We start from the raw sequence: 22,615 nt of genomic DNA, 5'->3' as shown, positions 1-22,615 counted from the left end.
ATCGGCAGGTACCGATATATGGATGCTATATGAAGACGTGGACCTTTACAGACAATCTTCTGTCATAGGGTGAAGCATCTATTACGAACATCAAATACCAAATTTGAAACAATTCCGGTGAATAATGTCGATAAAATGATTAAAATACCGAATATCGGGAGGTACCGGTATATGGGGACTATACCAAGACGTGGACCTGCAAAGACAATTTTCTGCCACAGGCTGTAGCATCCTTTACGATCTTCAAATACCAAATTTGAAACAATTCCTGTGAATAATGTCGTTAAAATCTTCAAAATACCGAACATCGGGAGGTACCGATATATGGATGCTATATGAAGACGTAGACCTTTACAGACAATCTTCTGTCATAGGGTGAAGCATCTATTACGAACATCAAATACCAAATTTGAAACACTTCCGGTGAACAATGTCGCTACAATCATCAAAATACCGAATATCGGGTGGTACCGTTGTATGGGGGGCTATACCAAAAACGTGAACTTACATGGCCCATTTTCAATACCAAAAGTCCTGCAGACATGAGATACATTTGAGTAAAATTTTATCAATCTACTTCAATTCGTTCGAAAGCTAGAGTGATTTCCACAGACGGATAGGCGGATAATATTTTCGGTTCGGTTCATTTATTCTGATACCACGGTCGATTAATACCAGCGGAGAGCAAGCATCGGCTGTTATGGCGGCCCACACCATCACCATGGCCGGCGCTTGAGTTCTAGTGGCCAACCGAAGGTGCACATTTTTAGAGTATTTCGATATGTTCAGCTCACGTGGCATTTTTCGGCAACTGTGACGAGGGTTTGGATCAAGTCGCTTCTTTACTTTTCGAACCATTTCTGCGGATATTGCTGTTTTCGTTCGTCCACTTCCTTGACGTCGGGCTACATTACCAGTATCACGGTAACGAGCGATGGTACGAGCCACAAATGATTTATTCACATTTAAATGCTGGAGTGCTCTAACGATAGCCACTTGTATTGTTCCAGCCAAATATAAAGAAATCACACTATCACGCTTCAATTCCATCACGAATTACATTTTTCTGGAAAATTCTCACCAAAATGTTTTTGTACGCTTGTAAAAAATATAATGAGCTGTCACTGGAATAATTTTAACAGTTGTCGGACGAGTGGCTTAGAAATGACTGCAGTCTGAAGTTGGTTGCAGTTTTTTCATCTCACCCTGTATAAGCATTTCGAATTAGAAATTTCATCAAGAAATCCAAATGGTGTAGACGAATGAAATTTTTTCACAAAGGCGCAAATATTTTTTTGCCAATAAAACAGAAGTTATTTATCTTTCCCATTAACTAAACGCCCAATCTCCTTAATCTAAAACAAACTGTTTTTTTTTTCGTCCTTAAATGCTCTTTTTGGCAAATGTGTTTGTCCAAAAAAAGTTTTAGGATTCTCCCAAAGTCTTATGTACACAAATTTCGCACAGAAATGTATGTGGGCGAGAAATAAAAAAAAAAAAAACAACAACACAAAAGCACCGAATAGATTTCATTCAAGGCCAAATGTATCCACCATTAAGTGGGGAAACCCATAAAGATTCAATTTGTATGTATTGGTGTGTGTCTCTGTGTGTGTGTGTGTGTGTGCCTATGCATATCAAATGCCTTTTTATTGTTTTCCAAACACACATTAATACGCTGTCAATTTATCCAGTGGGAAATACATTTAAACGTCCACATAGGCCATGCTAAACGTTTGTTTGCCATCCCCATTTATGGGTTTGTCAAAGCGACCCGCGTTGTGGCAGCAGCAACAGATTTTTTTTCTAATAATTTCTCAAACCGATAAAACAAATATTGATAATGTTCTACATATATTTTTTATGGTTATATAGCACATTGTTTTTGTTTGTGTTTCAGCTACCATGAATCGTTTTATTTGTTCCCAGAGATATTCTCGCAGTGTCTGCAAATGACGCACTTCAACGCTACCCCAATAGGTGATGTGGTGTGGTAGGTTGTTCTTGGAGCTGTAAATAAATAAATAAGGGTTAAAATATGCTGTTGGATAGATTTGTTTTTGTTCATCGTATGTGTATGTATTTAAAAAGAATATTGACAATAGGGTTGAATTTAAAGTAGATTCTAACTCAAGGAGGTTTTGAAGGACTTTTGGTATAGCTTCGGCCTATGGAACACAATTGAAAGTCTTACCGTCTATATAATATTATACCTGCAAACTGTTTAATCCTGCAACAGACTAGGTATAGAAGATCCTTAAAACGTATTCTATTTTTCGAAGGCCTCCTTACCGTGGACTATTTTTTAGGTTTTTTTAATTACAGGAGAATCTATTTAGATTAGAAGAGTATAACTAAAAACATGAGACACGTGTTTCGGCGCTTTCAAAGTTTTCATCGGGAGATAACCAAAAAAAGAGCGAATAAGTTCCGGACATTTCCACATTTTTGAAAATATTCAAGTTAAGATTCCATGGAATCCAAGCATTTAAGGTTAAAGAGTCTTCGGCAATATTACTGAAAAACATCCAGGAAAGGCTTTTATATAAATTTTGGAGTTTATACAGAGAGTCGGGTACTTATTTCTCATTTTATGAGAAATATAACAATTCAAAATTTTGACCCGTTGTGAGATCCGGCATTTTCCATCTTCACACCTAGTCTTTTGTTAATGAAAAAAGTAAGATGTGCTGAGTTTGGAAACAATCTGATGCTTATTTCAATTTTTTGAGAGATATAATTCTTCAAAAATTTTACCCTTTGTGGGGGAGGTACTTGATGGAGGGGGTCGATATTCTCCATTTTTGTAGCAGACGTAGTACTTAGAAAACTATTGGGATTGGCAAAGTTTACACAAAATTGCATGATCCTTTCTGGCTTTATATAATCAATTATATTCTGTGGAAATTTTGGCCTTTTGTGGTGGATATACTAAAATGAGATGACCTATATTGCCCATATCCGAACTCGCTTTATGTTTGCTAATAATATTACTATGTATCAGGTTTGAACCATTTGAGAGTTATCGTGCACTCTAGCCAGACAGACAGACAGATGGACGGAGAAGTGGACAACCCTAAATGGACTTTAAATGTCCTGAAACGGATTTGATCCAAGGAGAGCCAGGGCCTAAAACCGTTATCTCGATAAGGCACGTTTTGGCCGTATAAAATGATATATAACCTCTGCATGTGGCTGAGGGTACAAAATTCTTAAACATTCGCATTCCAAAATCCACCTGAAAAGTCTTATAAAATCCTCTTAAGTCCTTTAAAATATTCTCTAAAATCCAATTTACCAAATCTACCTCGTTCATAAGTCCTTGATAAAAATATTCTAAAAAATTGGTTTTTGACAAAATATTCCTTAAGCCCCACGTCCCAAAATCACTTTAAAATATTTCTAAAAATTCTCATTTTTTGAACAAAAATTTAATAATATCTCGTTTCGAAAATTTTAGAAAAAAGGTCTTAAAAATCCTACTTTAATAATCTTAAGAATGTGTCTAAAAATATCCATTTTTGTTGGTCTTTGGAAAAATTTTCCTCAAAATCCACGTTGCAAAAACTATTTTTAGCAAAAATTCTAAAAAAAAATTTTTTTTTTGGTCTAAAGATCTTTGAAAAAAAGTTTTAATATCCAAATTTCAGGGTCTGGGAGACCTTGAAATATATTCTTAAAATTCCATGTTCTTTGGTGTAAGGGTCCTTGAAAAAACAGTTATAAAAACTATACGGTCTGTCTCTTGTCATGGAGACTATGTTAAAAAAACAAAAAAAAAAAAAAAAACAAGTTAAAAAGTAGTAAGTTCGGCCGGGCCGAACTTTGAATACCCTCCACCATTTGGAACGAATTTGGAAATTTTCAGAAAATAAAATCATTAAAACATTCTGTTAAAATTTTAAAAATACCAAATATAGCCGTTATATTGAGGTGTATACGATGTGGGCCTACATAGGCATTGTTTGTCATAAGCCATCACCATATTCAAATTCGAAACTTGAAATAAACGGTGAATAATGTTGCTAAAATCATCAAAAAATACGAAGACGTGGACCTGCATAGACAATTTTCTGTCTTAGGGTGTAGTATCCGATTCGAACTTCAAATACCAAATTTGAAACAATTCCGGTGAATAATGTCGCTAAAATCATTAAAATACCGAATATCGGGAGGTACCGTTATATGGGGGCTATATGAAAACGTGGACCTACATGGTCCATTTACGAACTTAGCCTACCTACTGGAAAACTAAATATGTGTGCAAAATTTTAGCCATCTATCTAAATTCATTCGAAAGATAGCGTGATTACAACAGACAGACGGACAGACAGACGGACATGGCTAAATAGTCTTAGAATTTTACGCTGATCAAGAATATATATACTTTGTTGGGTCTGACATGAGTATTTGGAGGAGTTACAAACGGAATGACAAAGTTAATATACCCTCCATAGTATGGTGGAGGGTATAAAAAAACTGATTGAAATAATATTCTAAATTTTTTTTTACTTGAAAAAAAAAAAACTTCATTGGCGTCCTTGAATATATCTTCTTAAGTTTCCATATAGTTAGGTCTAAGGGCATTGAAAATATCTACATTAAAAACGCAGTGGTCGAACGATACTTGAAAAATATATATATGAGAAATATACGTTAATTGGTGCGAGGATCCTTGAAAATTTTCTCCAAATATGTGGGTTTTTGAAAAAATTATTAAAAATTCAAGTTGATTTCACAAAGGGCTCTAGGAAAATATATTAAAAGTTCCACCAGTTTCCTTTGAAGTTCCTTCAAAATATATACTTCATCTATTCGAATTTTTGATGATGAAATATACCCAAAAAATCTACGTGTATTGGCCTAAGGGTACCGGAAAAATAAATTCCTAAAAACTCCATTTCCAATATTCTAATAGGCCTAGAAGAACTCTCACCTGAGCCTAACCATTTAAATCAAAATATAGAGATCTGAACCAATTACCTTTGTTGAGGAGCTGGTCTTAAAAATCGCTACTGCGAAATTGCTGACCCCAGAGATCACTGCTGCAGAATAACTTGTCTCAGAAGTCGCACCTGTAAAATAGAGAACGACAGAAGTCTCCATTGCGAAGTACCTTGCCTATATTAAGTGGATGGTTTGAAATATAAGTATAAGATAATTCGTGCTACATTCGCGTCGGGCAATTTTACTGGGCAAAGTGGGTCCAGAGTTGTAGAAATTTTCATAATTATCGTCGCCAGATATGATAAGAATTTTGTCAAGGATACTGATGGCGGAATTGATGGCGGACTGTTCAAAATTCCTGTTCTGACTTAATTCTGCTTAGTTCCCATATATTTTTATACGAGAATATTATATTCAGCTCCAGCCTCCCCCTATTCAGACTTCTTAGCAGACAATTCGTTTATTTTTTGAAAAAGTTTATACAATAATACCCCGAACACATTTAATCCTCTTCCAATTTTAATCTCATCCAAAGATATCTTCAATTCCATGCAGCACAATAAATTATTAAATATCAATTTATACGCAATGTGTACTTTAAGTAGTTTATTGCTTGTAAATTATACTTCTTAGAATTATAAGGATAAGGATAAAATGATATCAGCGGGTGGAGAGTAAACACGTCCCCCAGCCTCCTCTCCCCATAACCTACTGAACGAAAGAGTTTCATATTTAATATCAACTCTCGTGTAGCTTTCTTGATGCTGTGTCACATATGTTCCCGCTGCTTGAGACGACAACATAAGACTGGCAACTTGTTAGGAATAAATTATAATTTTGTTGCTACCGAAGATATCAACGATGTTATTGGTGTTGTTGTAGGTTGTTGTTGCTACTGCTGTAGTTATTGTATATTTGTTAACATCCTTTGCAAACACCGAGATACACAAGGACATACATACTCTGACACAAAGTTATCATAACATTCTGATACTTTCTGCTACATCTTGATTCAATAAATTACATTTAATTATAACAAAACTAAATCCGAACATATGTTGATACACGTACACACACACACACACGTTTACATGGTTCCTGGAAGTGTGTGCCTTTCTTTTTGAGAGTGGTATAAGTTGTAAATTTAAGGAAACTAATTTTTTCTTAATTTCTATACCCTCGGTCATATGGTTACAGACCGTCGAAAAAACGGTATTAGACCCTAGGTCTCTTTAGACCAAATCCGATTCAGGACATTTGCAGCTGATCTAGTATTGTGCGTCCATCCGGACTGCCTGGTGTGCCCGATAACTCTCGAAGGGAGCTTTCGATTTGATCCAAACTTGGTTCATTGTAATATTATTGTCAATCTTAGATCGAGATTAAATATAGGCAATATCGGTCCACTCCTTCTGGTACCTCCCTCACAAAGGGTCAAAATTTTCGCAGAAAATTATCTACCTCATAGTAGAAGAAAAAATCATCTCATTTTATGCAAACTTTGTAAATTTTGATATTTATTTTAGTGCTAGTTGAGGTGAGATATTAGAGAATATCGACCCACTCCATCAAGTGCCTCCCCCACAAACGGAATATTGAATAATTATAATTTTTATAAAATGTGAAATAATAGTCCAATTGTCAATATTTTATGCAACTCTAGATATTGCACGAAAATGTAATAGATTAGGCCACTCCTTTTGGTAGCTCCCCCACAACGGTCAACATTTTGGATACCCATAGCTCACATAGAACACAAAATGAGCATCCGATTACTTTCAAACCCGGCACATCTCAATACTTCTATCAAAACAAAAAACCAGGTGAAGATGGGATATATCAAACCACGCCTTTTGGTACCTTCCCCTCAAAGGGGTGCGAAAAAAGCGTCTGTTTCTCTTCAAGTTTCACACATCTCAACATTTTTAATAACACGAGATCTGTTATGAAGATGGAATATATTGGTCCACTCATTCTGGGACCTCTCCCACATCGATTCTTTTCAAACTTGGTATATCTAAACGTTTCTTTAAACCAGCGAGTTATCAGTTATCGGTCCACTCTTTCTTATCCGAAGGTCGGTCTTGGTGCGAAGGCGTGTAATAAGGTTAGGTTTTCGGAAAATCCTACTAAATGGGTACAAAAAGGACTAAAATTTACTAAAAATTGAATTGAATATGCGAACAGAACGGAGCTAAATACTTGAAATTTTATATTGGAATCAAGGTAAGAAAGAATGGTTGATATATGAAGATAGTTTTGGAAATGTGTACTAAGTGTACGAACTGAACGAAATGGTACTAAATTGGGCACAGTTTGCTTTTGGGTGTGTGAAAAATAGATAGTTTTTGAAATGTGTACTACAAGTGTACGAAATGTATTAAATAGTACTATATTTAAAACAATTTAGTATTGGATGAAAAGATAATCCGTGAAGACTGAAATTTTGTGTTAGTGTCCCTCTAGGTAGTTGGGATTGATATATGGAGGTAGTTTTTTAAATGTGTACTGTAATTGTACCAAAAATACTAAATGGTACTATATTTGGCATTGGGTTAAGGACTAGAGCTGAAAGCCTAAAGTATGATATTTAGATTACTGATAGTATTTGTGTTTGAGATTTGGCGGCGGCTTGGAAATGCGTCTTATATTTGTACAAGAAGTACAAAATGGTAGTAAATTGAGTTTTGGTTAAAGGGATAGTGCTGGAATCCTTAAATTTGATAACGTTGTCTCTGTTGATATCTGAAGGTGGTTTTGGAATTGTGTCCTATATTTGCACGAAAAGTAATTCGTGGTACTAAATTTGGGACTGGGTGATGTAATAGGGCTGAAATTCTCAAATTTGGTATTAAGGTCCCTGTTGGTGTCTGGGATTGTGATATGGGTGAATGGTACTAAATTTGGTATTGGGTGAAGGGATAGAAGTGGAATGCTCAAATTTGATATTGAGATTGGTATCGGGATGGATGGAAATATGGATGGAAATGTGTCCTATAATTGTACGAAAAGGACTAAATGTTACTAAATTTGGTACTGGTTGAAGGAATAGAGCTTGAATCCTGAAATTTGATATAGATATCACTGTTCGTGTCTGGAATTCTGATATGAAAGTGGTTTTGGAAATGTGTACTATAATTGTACGAAAAGTACTAAATATTAATGAATTTGGTGTTGGTTGAAGGATTAGACTTGGAATCCTGAAATTTGTTATAAATGTCACTGTTGGTGGTTTTGCAAACGAGTACTATAGCTGTTCAATAATTTTTACTGACTGTTGGTGTCTAGGATGGGAGATGTCAATTGTTCTGGATATGCGAACTAATTGTTACTAAATTGGGTGAAGGGATAGGGTTGGAATCCAAAAATTTGACATTGAGGTCGCTGTTGGTTCCTAGGGTATGCGTATGGAGACGTTGAAATAGTTTTGAACCGAAAAATTGAATGTAGGTCCATTATGCAATGGTTTTACTAATAACCTCCTCAGTAAACTTCAAAATGTAAGATGTTGAAGACTTTGTGGTGTAAAAGGTAAGCATTTGCTACCCTGTATGGAGATTTGTTAAAAATTTTTAAACTGAACAAATTGTGCATTTTGAGCACAGACCTAACATGAACTGTTGAACGAATTCAAAATTTCAAGTGGGACTTTTCCCTAACGAAGTAGCTGTTACTTGCTAATCTCATATAAGGTGATATAAGTAGTCGGTATAGTCCTAATATAGCATATTGTGATATTTATATTAGACCTAGGTCAAAAACGAAATGGACAATATTGGCCAGCCCTTTCGGGACCTCCGCCATAAAGGTTCAACAGTTGGGGAAAACAAATACTCCAGACACAATAGTCCAACGGATTGCTATCCGGAGATTTTGGTGGCCATTGTACAGTGGATATGAAGCGAGGAACTTCATTTTGTAGCCATTCTTGGGTAGCGCGTGGTGAGTGCTATGGTGCTGAGTCCTGTTGGAATGTCCAAGGTCTGCGGCCAAAATGTTAGCGTGCCCAAGGCTTTAATACACCCTCCAGAATATTATCGTTATAATATTCGGCATTTATTTTACTGACACGGTCGAGTAATACGAGCGCAGAGCGACCATCGGCTGTTATGGCGGCCCACACCATCACCATGGCCGGCGCTTGAGTTCTGGTGGCCAACCGAGGTGCACATTTTCAGCTGACCTCTTTGGCAAGTAAACACGATCATTTTGTTTATTTGCAAAACTGCTGGACAACGAATGTTTTCTCATCGGAGAGAACCAAATTCGGCAGTTCATCACTTTCGGCCAAGCGAAGCAGAAGTAAAGAGTTACTTCTGCTTCGGTTGGCCGAAAGGGCTCTTTTGAGTCTATTTTCTTTCTGTTATGGTGCGGTGTAAGTTCTTGCACTTTTTGGAATTTCGATGGCTTTACCCCGAGCTCATTTTTCAATGTTTGCCGAATGGAGTAGTGCGTTACGTTCAGCTCACGAGCCATTTTTCGGCCACTGCGACTCAGGCTTTTATAAAGTCGCTTCTTTACTTTTCGAACAATTTCTGCTGATGTTGCTGTTTTCTTCCATCCACTTCCTTGACATCGGGCTACGCTACCAGTATCACGATAGCGAGCGATGATACGAGACACAAAAGATTTATTCACATTTAAATGCTGGAGTGCTCTAACGATAGCCATCTGTGGTGGTTTTCCAGCCAAATATAAAGAAATCACACTATCTCGCTTGAATTCCATCACGAATAACTTTCTCTTTTCTGAAAAATTATCCACCAAATGCTTTTGTACGCTTGTAAACAATATAATGAGCTGTCACTGGAATAATTTTTGCAGCTGTCGGACGAGTGGCTTAGAAATAACAGAAGTCTGAAATTTGTTTCAATTTTTTCATCTCACCCTGAATTGTTCCACTATTTCTACTTATATATCCTATATGTTCCGTATTACTGTCTTGTTCTGCAATTCTATTTTCAAATTTTTCCTAAATCCCATTCTCTTTATTATTTTCAGATTAAAAGGACTTATCCGGATTCAGTTATATTTCCAATATAAATAAAGGTAAGCAAATTTTTATCTAAAGAATTCAAATCAAAATCTCGTCCCCTTATATTTTTTTCAATTTTTTTAACTTAAGCTCTTTTCAAAAATATCCAAATTTCATTGATCTTTCCCGTGTAAAACACGACTGAAGAAACTCTGCATAATTTCCAATGTGTATGAAAAAGGAAGAATCTTCATAAAACTGCTTCCTTTCGACGTTTCCATGTTTATTAGCTAACAGACAAGACATGAAGCACACTCGCACTCACACCCTCAAACATACACAAAATACACAATATGTGTGTTACCTACATCAAGGAAACCTTCAAAGTCCTTGGATATAAAATATCTTGTATAAATATATATATAAATGTCAATATGGCTGTAAATATGTCACAGATATGAACAAACTTTATGGAAAATGAAAAAAAACACAATATTTTAAAGGTAAACATTATGATGCCAGAAAGGATTTCATATTGCACTTGGCAATTGAATGTGATACACACACACATACAGACATCTACTCATACTGCCATCTCAAGTGGCATCAAGGACTCTTATAACACTCTCATCATAGTTTTGTATTTTCATAAGGTATGACTGACAACGTTAATGGCTTTAAGTAGCCGATGTAAACGTTAAAGGCTGTAATCGGAAATTGTAACTGGCTGCAAGGGTGATGAAGCGATAGAAGAACTTTGAAGGCAGAAGACCCTTAAAGGTATTTTATAATCATAAGATCTTTATAGGTCTTATGTGGACAGAAGATCTATTAAAGTTCTTGTAAGGAATAGAAATATGATCCGGGTTTTATTAAAAATAGAAGAAGACCTCCTGAAAGATTTTTATAAAAACAAATCTGCTTATAATAGTACAATTACAGGAAAAAAAACAATAAAGAAAGGCTTAAAGTCGGGCGGGGCCGACTTAATGATATCCTACGACACTTTGGTAATTTAGTAGAGCTCCACATAACAATTAAAAGTTTTTATGGGAGAATTCAATCATACACCCTATGATTATAATTATAATTTAAAGATCAAAGGACTAAATATGCCGAAGCATTTGTATCTTTTAAATTCGGACATGTGTTGCCCATTTGGTGCACAAATAATTTAAAATCGGATAAAAATATATTTGGGAGCTATATCCAAATCTGAACCGATCTCGATATAATTTGGCATATATATACATGGAAGCTATAGCAATATCTGAACCGATCTTCACCAAATTTGACACACTAGCTTCTAGACTTCATTCCGTCGTAAGTGCCAAATTCCATTCCATTTAGACAAATATTAGACGTTTGGTGCACAATAAAAGGTAAATCGGACGAAGTTATATATGGGAGCTATATCCAAATCTGAACCGATCTCGATAAAATTTGGCAAAGATATTTCTGAGCTGTATTTGATATATTTCCCCAAATATTGTTGTTGCAGCGTGCATATTACGGCTGCGGAGGATAAAAATAACAAATCGGATGAACAATATATATGGGAGCTATATCCAAATCTGAACCGATCTCGATAAAATTTGGCATAATTATTTTCAGGTCCAATCTAATCGTACAGGGAAAAGTCCATACTATTCGTACTGATATTACACGTTTGGTGCACAATAAAAGGCAAATCGGACGAAGATATATTTGGGAGCTATATCTAAATTTTGACCGATTATCTCCAATTTCAATAGGGTTCGTCCTTGGGCCAATCAAATGATCTGTGCAAATTTTCATCTGGGTCGGGCAATAAATGCGACCTGTACTTTGTTTACAAAAATACATGGACAGACGGACGGACAAACGGACATGTATAAATCGACTCAGAATGTGATTCTATGCAGATCATCAAAAGGAACTATGGGTCTATCTCGTTTCCTTTTGCCTGTTACAAACAAATGCACAAAGACATAATACCCTGACCACCTTGTGGTGCAGGGTATAATGAGGCAGGTTATGAAAGTAGAGATAATTAATAAGGATCAGTCGATTTTTCCGCCAGAAGTATACCCAATGGATATTCAGCCAATGTTCAATTATTTAAATATATTTTGAGTTCTATTATGATTATTCAAATTGCTGTCCCTTTATGGAGTGAGTTCCGAAGGAAGGGAGAAATATTGACCATTTCGTATCAGACCTAAATAAATATGAAATAAATATTGAGACGTGCCAGGTTTGGACTATATCGACTACATCCTTCACTTTATATGAGGTGAGGGATAATTTTTAGAAATTTTTAAAATATGCGTGAGGTATCAGTTATAGTCTACCGAAGTTTTCCATTTTCATATTTCATCCAATACAGACAAAAATATTGGCATAGCAAAATTACAAGAAGATCGAACATTTATATCCAATTTTATGCGAAATCATAAATTCCGATAAATCATCTCAGGTTTTCGGTTGAGAGAAATATTTCGATATAGGAAGATGTAAAAAAATTCCTGACTTGTTTAGCAACTTATGACAGATAAACGCATTAAAAATTGTGGCCCTTTGTGGGTAAGGTACCAGAAGGAGTCCGCAGATATATATCACATTCACAAGATATTTTGTATTATCAAAAATGCTTCTGTGTGTGAAATTGAAGAGAGTTGGAGGGCGCTATTTCGCTTTCTTCAAGCGTTTTGCTCTTCAAAATTTTGAGCCCCACGTGGAGGAGATACCAGAATAAATTTCCCGATATCCACCATCTTTATAACAGATCTTCTGTTGATGGAAATGTTGACATATATCAAGTCTGAATGGAATCGGATGTTAATTTCGCGTTCTATGAGCTTCATAGATATTAAAAATTTTGACCCTTTGTGGGAGAGGTACCAGAAGGAGATCTGATGTGAAGATGGCATATATCGGTATTTCTTCTTCACAGCAGATCTTGCATTAGTGGAAATAATGGGATTCTATAACACTTTTGGTTTTTCGAAACTTTGACCCTTAGTGGGAGAGGTACCACAAGAAATGGTCCGATCTATACCACCTTTATAACAGATCTTGTGTTGATAGAAATATTGAGATGTGCCAAGTATAAATGGAATCGGATCTTAATGTGGCGTTTTATGAGCTTCTTGGGTATTCAAAATTTCGAGACTTTGTGGGGGAGGTACCAGAAGGAGTGGACCGATACATTCCTTGTTAACAGCAGATCCTGGGTTTATAAAAATATTGGAATGTGTGAAATTTAAAGACGTTCGGATCCTTACATCACATTTTATAAGAGTTGTAATTATTCAAAATTTTTACCTTTTGTGGGGACCCTTTATGTGGACCGATATTGTCCATTTTCGCACTTGACCTAGGACTGATGCAAATATAAGGATTTGCAAAGTTAGAGCAAAATCGCGTAACCGTTTCTCTTTCTGTGCAAAAAATATATTTTATATAATTTTTTTGAAAATGTTGACCTTTTGTGGGTGAGGTACCAAAAGGAGTGGACCGATGTATTGCCTCTTAACACCAGACCTTGTGTTAATAAAAATATTGGGATATGTGAAATTTGAAGACAATTGGATTCTTACATCACATTTTATGGGAGTTGTAAGTATTCAAAATTTGGATCCTTTGTGGGGGAGGTACTTGATGGAGTGAACCGATATTGTCAATTTTCGCACTTGATCTAGAACTGATGCAAATATAAGGATTTGCAAAGTTTGAACAAAATCGGATTATTGCTTCTCTTTATGTGCAGAAAAAAATTATATATATATATTCTTTTTGTTTTTGAAAATTTCGACCTTTTGTGGGGGAGTTATCCGAAGAAGTGGACCGATACATTCCATTTTCACACCAGACCTTTGGCTAAGAAAATTATTGGGATGTGTGAAATTTGAAGACAATCGGACTCTTACATCACATTTTATAGGAGTTGTAATTATTCAAAATTTTGACCCTTTGTGGGGGAGGTACTTGATGGAGTGGACCGATATTGTTCATTTTCGCACCTGACCTGGCACTGATGAAAATAATAGGATTCGCAAAGTTCGAGCAAAATCGGATTATCCTTCCTCTTTCTGTGCAATAAATTATTTTCTTTGAAAATTTTGACATTTTGTGTGGGAGGTACCAGAAGGAGTGGACCGATATTGCCCATCTCCGAACTCGATCTAAGTTTGACAAAAATATCACGATGTACCAAGTTTGGATCAAATCGGATACTCCCTTCGAGAGTTATCGTGCGCACCAGCCAGTCAGACAGACAGACAGATGGACGGACGGACATCGGTAGATCGACTCCAAATGTTCTGAAACGGATTTGGTCCAAAGAGTCCTAGGGTCTAAAACCGTTATTTCGATGAGGAACGTTTTGGACATAGCCATATGGCCACGTCAATTGAAAGAAAACTTTTAGCGGCTTTCTATCAGAAGTCCTTCAGTTTAATGAAGTCCTTCGAAGTACACACTTTCGATTAAAAAATCGATAAAATTGATATAACTCTCGAACCGTTGCAAGTAACCCTATCATACGACCACTTGTTGGATAGGCATTTTCAACATCAGATCCAAGTATCCGGTTCCTTCCCCCCTCCCAAAAACAAAACTCAACTTTTAGCATTTTGGAAATTTTAAAGTGTCAACAAATATTAGGGATTTTTTCGTTAACAAAATTCGGGTCCAAAAATTGATCAATTTGATATATCTCCCGAACCATTTCAAATAACAGCCATCAGACCCCATCAAATAACCACATGTTAGATAGGTATTTTCAATATCGGTTTTGTTTATCCGGATCTTGGAGCGCTTTGTAGATCCGGGTCGGTTTCCCAAGAAAAAATAAAATCAGGATACAAATACCTATCTTTGGGAAAAAGTTCAAACAAATCCGAGAGCTTTTACTAAACTAAAGTAAAGCAAAATGATCTTCTGTTTAGAGAAAACTTGGTATTTTTTTTAAACGCCCATAATGGGCTCTTAATCGACTTTTTGGAAGATTTATAACAAATTTAGGTGTAAAAATTAATAATTTTGATGTATCCCCCAAATCGTTTCAAATAAGTCCATCATGTGACCACTTGTTTGATTGGTATTTTCAATATCGGTTTTGTAGATCCGGGTTTAAACCGGGATTTAGAAACGGGTCAACTTTCGGGATATCCGAGTCCATCCCACAAGAGAAAAAGGAAAAAAACTTAGTTTTTCCTGACCCACTTGCTTCATTAATATTTTCAATATCGAGTTTGTAGACCCGATCTAGCCCGGGATTTGGAATCGGATTTCCTGGTAAAATATCCGGGTATCCAGGTCCATCCACCAAGCGAAAAATCAAAATAAAAATTAAATACAAAAATCTGAGTGTTTTTCCTAACCCAGAGTTAAGCCAAATGGCCTTATGTTTAGAGAAACTCCTGCTAAAGTCAGTCCTATAAACGATTTCTCTCTCTCACACATTCTTCAAAAGTTATAGTGTCAACAAACTTTTTTACACTTCTGGGGATTTAAAAAATAAACCGGGTCCAAAAAATCGATCATTTTTATATACCTCCCGAACCGTTTCCAATAACTCTGTCATGCGGCCACTTGTTGGATAGGCATTTTCAATATCGGTTTTGTAGATCCGGGCTTATCCCGGGTTTGGAAACCGAATTTTCGGGTCCAATATCCAGGAATTCAGGTCCATTCCCCAAGAAAAAAAAGGGAAATACATCAGAAAAATCTGAGAGTTTTTACTAAACTAATGTTAAGCCAAATAGCTTTCTGTTTAGAGAAGTAGCTGCTAAGGTCGTCTGTCTATAGTGGATCTTAAAATGGTTCCTCTCTCTCTCTCTCTCTCTCACTCTGTGTGTGTAAGGGACCTATAAAAGATCTTTCAAATGTTAAAACATCTATATTAAAGGGTATATTAAGGATGTTTACACTTTACCCTCCCATTAAATTGGCGAGACCCACACCCCTTCCCCCTCTAAAGATACCAGCAACAAACCAATTTGACATCTTAAACACGGTTCTTTAAAACAATTTACAAAATATTTGTTCTCAAATTCCCATGTGTGCGCTTTGTGTCATTAACTTTAAAGGCTTCAAGTTTTTATGGGTTAATAAGAAAATAACCCATAATGAATGACATTTTCCATGGCAGCATTCAAACACACACACACAGATACACTCACTCACACCACCGTACCTACGACCGCACACAACAATGTCAGCGTGTATGTCCTCATATATCGTAATTACAAATGACTGTTGAAGAAGACCAAGAAGTGTATAAACAAACAAAAAAAACTTTATGAAAGAAAGCACAAAGCACAATGAACAAAGACAATGGAAGAAAGAAATGAAAGAAGAAATACTTGGAAAAATGTTTAAAAGAACAGAAAAAAAAACACCCACTTCCTAAGCACACACAGACACACATACACACCACAGCACTTCAGCTACAACATTCCAACACTTTGTTAGACAACTAAAAACAAAGAAGCTAAAGAGGGGAGGGAGGGGGAGCATTCCTTATGGTCGTGAAGTTGGCAACATCTTCTAAGACTTCTGGGTTTTCTTATTTTGTTTTTTGTTTGTTCGAATGAGACCAACAATGCAAATGAGGCAATGCGACAATGTTAGCTTAATAATTACTTCTATACGCTTGGTCATGAGGAGCCGTCGAGGAGTGCAGACGTTCGCTATGTTGTGGGCGTTGAAAAGTCATAATGACAAAGCCCGCATAGTGAAATGTCATTCTCTTTAATTATTATATTTTGCAAATGTAAAATATTTATTATCATTTAAACAAGTTCAAGGCCAGCAATGAGATGACAAGATGTAAAATACAAGATGTAGCCACTAAGCGAAGCGAGAAAGACAAAAAGGAAATCAGAGATTAGTTACAATGTCAAGAGGATTAGGAAAAATATAATTTTTATATATATACATAGAAAAGAGGACATATCGTTACTCGGATGTATATAGAGGAGTCCTAACAAATATTTTCCTTATATGCTTCACATTTAGAATGAAAATAAACATCCTACAGATGACGACATCACAAAAACTTTTTCTGGATGAAGTCCCTTACACCAACTCTTCTATGAAAGAGATTTGCTCGTTGATCTAAAATTCTCTAAGGCCCCATGATCTTCTGTAAGAACATCCTAATATATTATGCTGAAAATGAAGACCTCAAAGTTTTCTAAAAAGAGCTTTCAAGGTCTTATACGGAAGACTTTATGGTTTTCTCTGAGAACAGCTCCAGCTCATCTATTATATGAGCTCCTGCTTCAGCATTTCTATGAATGAAAGCTCCCGCTTAAGTTCATCTCTTAGAAGAGAAGAGCTCTTACTAATATTTTCTCATTTCTCCAGCTCCAAAGAAGGGTTCCAGCTTTCCTGTGAGAACCTCTTCAAGTAATCGGAAGATGTTATAAACGAAGACCCCAAAGTCTTCTATGAGACAGGCGTCGAGGCCTTCTATGAGACGATCTCAAATTCTTCTATAGAAGGACATCAATCATCATCAGCTTTTCTAGAAGCTCCGTCTCTTATACCAGATGAGCTGAGAGTTGTAACTCTTTTAAACAAATGTATACAGCTTCCATGAGAAGACTCCAATATCGTCCAAAAGAAGTTTACAGTTGTTTTAGGAGAAGAGGTATCCTAGATGAAAAACTTTAGCTCCCCAATTATAAGATATCCTGCTCTTCTAAAAGTAGAGCTCCACCTCTTCGGGAGAAAAGCTAAAGCTCTTCTAAAAGAGGAGCTAGACTTTATATGTGAAGACCTGCACTTCTCTTTGATCAGAGCCCCACCACTTCTAGGCGAAAAACTTCATATTTTCTATGAAGAAAACCTCCCAGTATTTTAGGAAGAAGGACTCCTCCTCTTCTATGAAGAAGAAGACCTCCAGTTCTTCTATGAAGAAGAAGAAGACCTCCAGTTCTTCTATGAAGAAGAAGAAGACCTCCAGTTCTTCTTTGAAGAAGACCTCCAGATCTTCTATGAAAAAGAAGACGATCTCCAGGTCTTCTATGAAGAAGAAGACCTCCAGGTCTTCTATGACGAAGGAGACCTCCAGGTCTTCTATGAAGAAGAATAAGTGCTGATCTTCTATGAAGAAGAAGAGGTAAAGGTTTTCTATGAAGAAAAAACGTATTCTATGAAGAAAAAGACCTCCAGGTCTTCTATGAAGAAGAAGACCTCCACGTCTTCTATGAAGAAGAAAACCTCCAGGTCTTCTATGAGGAAGAAGACCTCCACGTCTCTATGAATAAGAATACCTCCACGTCTTCTATGATGAAAAAGACCTCCACGTCTTCTATGACGAAAAAGACCTCAAGTCTTCTATGAAGAAGAAGACCTCCACGTCTTCTATGAAGAAGAATACCTCCACGTTTTCTATGACGAAAAAGACCTCCAGGTCTTCTATGAAGAAGAAGAACTCCAGGTCTTCTATAAAGAAGAAGAAGAACTCCAGGTCTTCTATAAAGAAGATGACCAGATCTTCTATGAAGAAGGTGTCCAGGTCTTCTATGAAGAAGACGTCTAGGTCTTCTATGAAGAAGACATTCATGTCTTCTATAAAGAGGACCTCCAGATCTTCTAAGAAGAAAATCTCAAGATCTTCTAGGAGAAGGCTTCACTTATTCTATTAGAGGAGATCTAAATCTCCCAAGAGAAGAGCACAGCTTTTTGCAGTTGAAGGGCATTAGCTCTTCTTCTTGGAAGTGTAGCAGCTCTTTTTGGAGAAGAGCACCAGCTCTTTTTGGTGAAGAGCACCAGTTCTTTTTGGGGAAGGACTGTAGCTCTTCTGGAAGAAGAGCACCAGATCTTCTTTGAGAGTATCAAGAGTTCTTCATGGGGAAGAGCAGTGAAAATCAATTTAAAAAAATTGACTGATTGGGGGGACGGTGTTCGGTTAACAGACCTTCCATAAAACTGGACCACGAGTTCTTATAAAGGAGATCCAATAGTATGCAATTAATTGATTTTTTTCGATTCAATATTTTGAATATTTTAAAATCACCTAATTTTCTTCCAAATGTTATGTCAGATTAGCTTTTATAGAAAAAACCCAATAGGATCCTGCAAAAAAGAATCAAAGTCATATATATATATATATATAAGCTCCTAATGTTATTTTCTAAAACTGAGACTTTCTGGAAGTTCAAAAGTTGAGAATAAAAAATTCGGAAGAATAAATGTGCTCCTTCTTATATTTTATTGATGTTCTTGTTCCAGTTTGATTCGGAATAAAAAGGTTTCGTAAATATTTTAAATTAAAGGCCAATGAAAAAGTCGAACATTTGGTCTTTTATAAATACTGGTCTTCCCTTCTAATGGAACTGATCCACTTTTTCATTGGCCTTAACTTAAAAATATTTACGAAACCTTTTATTCCGAATCAAAGTGGAACAAGAATATCAATAAATATAAGTAGAGAAGAGGCGCATTTATTCTTCCGAATTTCTTCTTCCCAACTTTTGAACTTCCAGAAAGTCATGTTCTATGGATAGGTCAGTTATACGCATTTCACCATTTCATTCTCTTAAAAGAGAAGTCTTATAAAACGCAGTAAGGCAGAATGGCCCTCCATACTTATGAATTTATCTTTTTTTATTTTTCATATTTTCTTAGTAGATTTTTTGCTGTTGTTTTTGTTTTGAAAACTTTTAATGGTTTTTATTATTTGAATATCATTGAACATTTATTTTGGCTAGACATTCAACACGCACACGCTCCCTCGTCAATGATATTCAAATTTGTTCGGATTGTTGTTCAATTACGACGATATGTCAAGGTCACACACTCACAGAACTTTTGTTTTCATTTCCAACACACTTGGGGTCTGGCTCCCCCCATTGGGGTACAATATGACCCAAATTTACAATTGAACTGAAATCAGATTTATTTCTAATTCAATGATAAAAAAAAACTCATAATTTCGTATCGCTTCTGTGAATGGCAATTAATGAGTAACTGCGTCATGTCCCTGCCACATATATCTCGCATTCAGAATCTTGTGTAGACAGTTTTTGGATAACCGAAATTTAAGTGGCCATAAAGCGTCATTAATAAAAAAGATTGAAATGATATTCAAATAAACACACACAAACACACACGCAATGAAATGTCAAAAATTTCACACCAAGAATTTAATGAGCGAAAAAAAACCCTCGCAAACGACTTGACAAAGCCAATAAAAAGGGGGCCATAAAATTCAAACAACATAATTGAAAGGCTTGTGCCAGACCCCACCACCACCCCCACCCCATCATAAACCGAGTGCTAAGGCGGCCAAATTGGCAACGTTCAGAGGAAATGCCACTACAAATATGAAAATATGTTTTCCATCTCTTGCCAATAATCCATTTTTTATGGCTATATTTAAAATGTTATTTTTATGCACCGCCACCATAGAGGCTATATTTAGAGAGGTTTATGGCTGGAGAAAAATGGAATAATAACGAATTCAAAATTATGGGGAAACTTAATTCGGCGAATAAAAAAGGCAGAGGAATTAGATTTTTTTCAGGTGAAACCAATTAAAGTTAAATGAGAAAACTTCAAAATTTCTGGGAATGGGAGAGTTTTTTAATAGGACGATTTCCTAAGAGACGATGTCGAAGCTATCTGGGAGAAAACTTGAACAACAAAGAACAGCAACACCGCCGGTTTGATCGAAGATGGAAAGGCCCTCCCTCTGTCTTACTACCATACACTATACCAGAAGATTTCCCACAGAGGTCTGTTTATAAAGGAATATGTTATTTCCATGGCAGTTTATAGAAAGATGGAAGGATTTGAAGGATTCTTTATAAAAATATCTAAATGTTTTTTTAAGGACTAGAGGGTCTCCAGACGGCATTCTTAATTCAGGAATATAAGATTTTCTTAATTGGAGAATTTAAGAATTTCTTCATTGAAGACAAGAATAGGTCTAGGTAGCAAGGTCTTCTTAATTTAAGGCCGTTAAATCTTTATAATTAAAGACCATGAGACCATCTTCATAAAAGGTCATGATTTTTTTTTCGGCAGAAGGCAAAAAGGCTCTTCTCACAGAAGACTAAAATTTCCTGAAAGTCCCCTTAAAGGGAAAGTGGACAGAAGACAACAAGGAACTCTTATAGCAAATAAGAATGTATTGAGGCATTCTGCCACCCTCACCCTATAAGAGGACTTTCTAGCTTTCTATAAGAAGACCTACGGGTTCTATATGAGAAGATTTTCTAGGACTTTATATGAAGATCAAATGTTCCTCTATAAGAAGATATTTGATATTCTATAAGAAGGCATAATGTTCTTCTACAAAAAGATATTCTTAAAAAGATTTTCTAGCCTTCTTAAGGATGACCTTCTGTCATCTGTAAAAAAAACTTCTAGTCTTCTACAAGAAGTCCTTCTGATTTTCTATAAGAATTTCTGGTCTTCAATAAAAAGATCTCCTGGTCTTATATAAGATATTCCGGACTTCTAAATAACTTCTGATATTCTATAAGAAGAACTCCTTGTCTCCTATAAGAAAACCTTCTGCTCTTCTATAGGAAGACTTTTTGGACTTGTCTAGGAAGACATTCCGGCCTTCTAAAGGAGAACCATCTAGTCTTCTATAAGAAGACCTTCTGGTTTTCTGTAAGAAGACCTTGTGGTCTTCTATAGCAGGACCATCTGGTCTCCTATAACAAGACTATCTGGTCTCCTATAAGAAGACCCTCCGGTTTCCCAAAAGAAAATGGGCCGCTGGTCTTCTCTAAGAAGAAGGTCATCTGCACGTTTTATAGAAGACCCTTTGGTATTCTATTATAAATCCCTCTGGTCTTCCATAATAACATCCTTTATTCCTCTTTAAAACCCTCTATTCTTCCTTAAGAAGACCCTTTTGCCACCTATAGGAAGACCTTCTGATCTTCTATACGAAGACCTTCTGATCTTCTATACGAAGACCTTCTGATCTTCTATACGAAGACCTTCTGGTCTTCTATGAGAAGACGTTCTGGTCTTCTATGAGAAGACCTTCTGGTCTTCTATACGAAGACCTTCTGGTCTTCTATACGAAGACCTTCTGGTCTTCTATACGAAGACCTTCTGGTCTTCTATACGAACACCTTCTGGCCTTCTATACGAAGACCTTCTGGTCTTCTATACGAAGACCTTCTGGTCTTCTATACGAAGACCTTCTGGTCTTCTATACGAAGACCTTTCTGATCTACTATACGAAGATCTTCTGCTCGTCTATTCGAAGACCTTCTGGTCGTCTATACGAAGACCTTCTGCTCGTCTATACGAAGACCTTCTGCTTGTCAATACGAAGACCTTCTGCTAGTCTATACGAAGACCTTATACTCTTCTATACGAAGACCTTCTACTCTCCTATACGAAGACCTTCTACTCTCCTATACGAAGACCTTCTGGTCTTCTATACGAAGACCTTCTGGTCTTCTATACGAAGATCTTCTGCTCGTCTATACGAAGACCTTTCTGATCTACTATACGAAGATCTTCTGCTCGTCTATTCGAAGACCTTCTGGTCTACTATACGAAGACTTTCTGCTCTTCTATGGGAAGACCTTCTGCTCTTCTATGGGAAGACCTTCTGCTCTTCTATGGGAAGACCTTCTGCTCTTCTATGGGAAGACCTTCTGCTCTTCTATGGGAAGACCTTCTGCTCTTCTATGGGAAGACCTTCTGCTCTTCTATGGGAAGACC

General features: G+C 36.3%; 1 protein-coding gene across 1 annotated transcript in view; it reads left to right on the top strand.

Annotated features, from left to right (window-relative positions):
- Positions 1-22,615, top strand: part of LOC101891876 (octopamine receptor beta-2R) — a 128,383-nt gene that overhangs the window by 34,376 nt on the left and 71,392 nt on the right. The window contains exon 2 of the mRNA XM_059123361.1: positions 9,949-9,996. The gene's annotated coding sequence lies outside the window, so the exon portion shown is untranslated. The remainder of the gene's footprint in view (positions 1-9,948; positions 9,997-22,615) is intronic.

Source organism: Musca domestica, unplaced genomic scaffold (assembly GCF_030504385.1).
Source record: "Musca domestica strain aabys unplaced genomic scaffold, Musca_domestica.polishedcontigs.V.1.1 24, whole genome shotgun sequence".
Taxonomy (NCBI): Eukaryota; Metazoa; Arthropoda; class Insecta; order Diptera; family Muscidae; genus Musca; species Musca domestica.
Note: the sequence above shows the minus strand (reverse complement) of the source record. Positions and strands in the feature narration are given on the sequence as shown.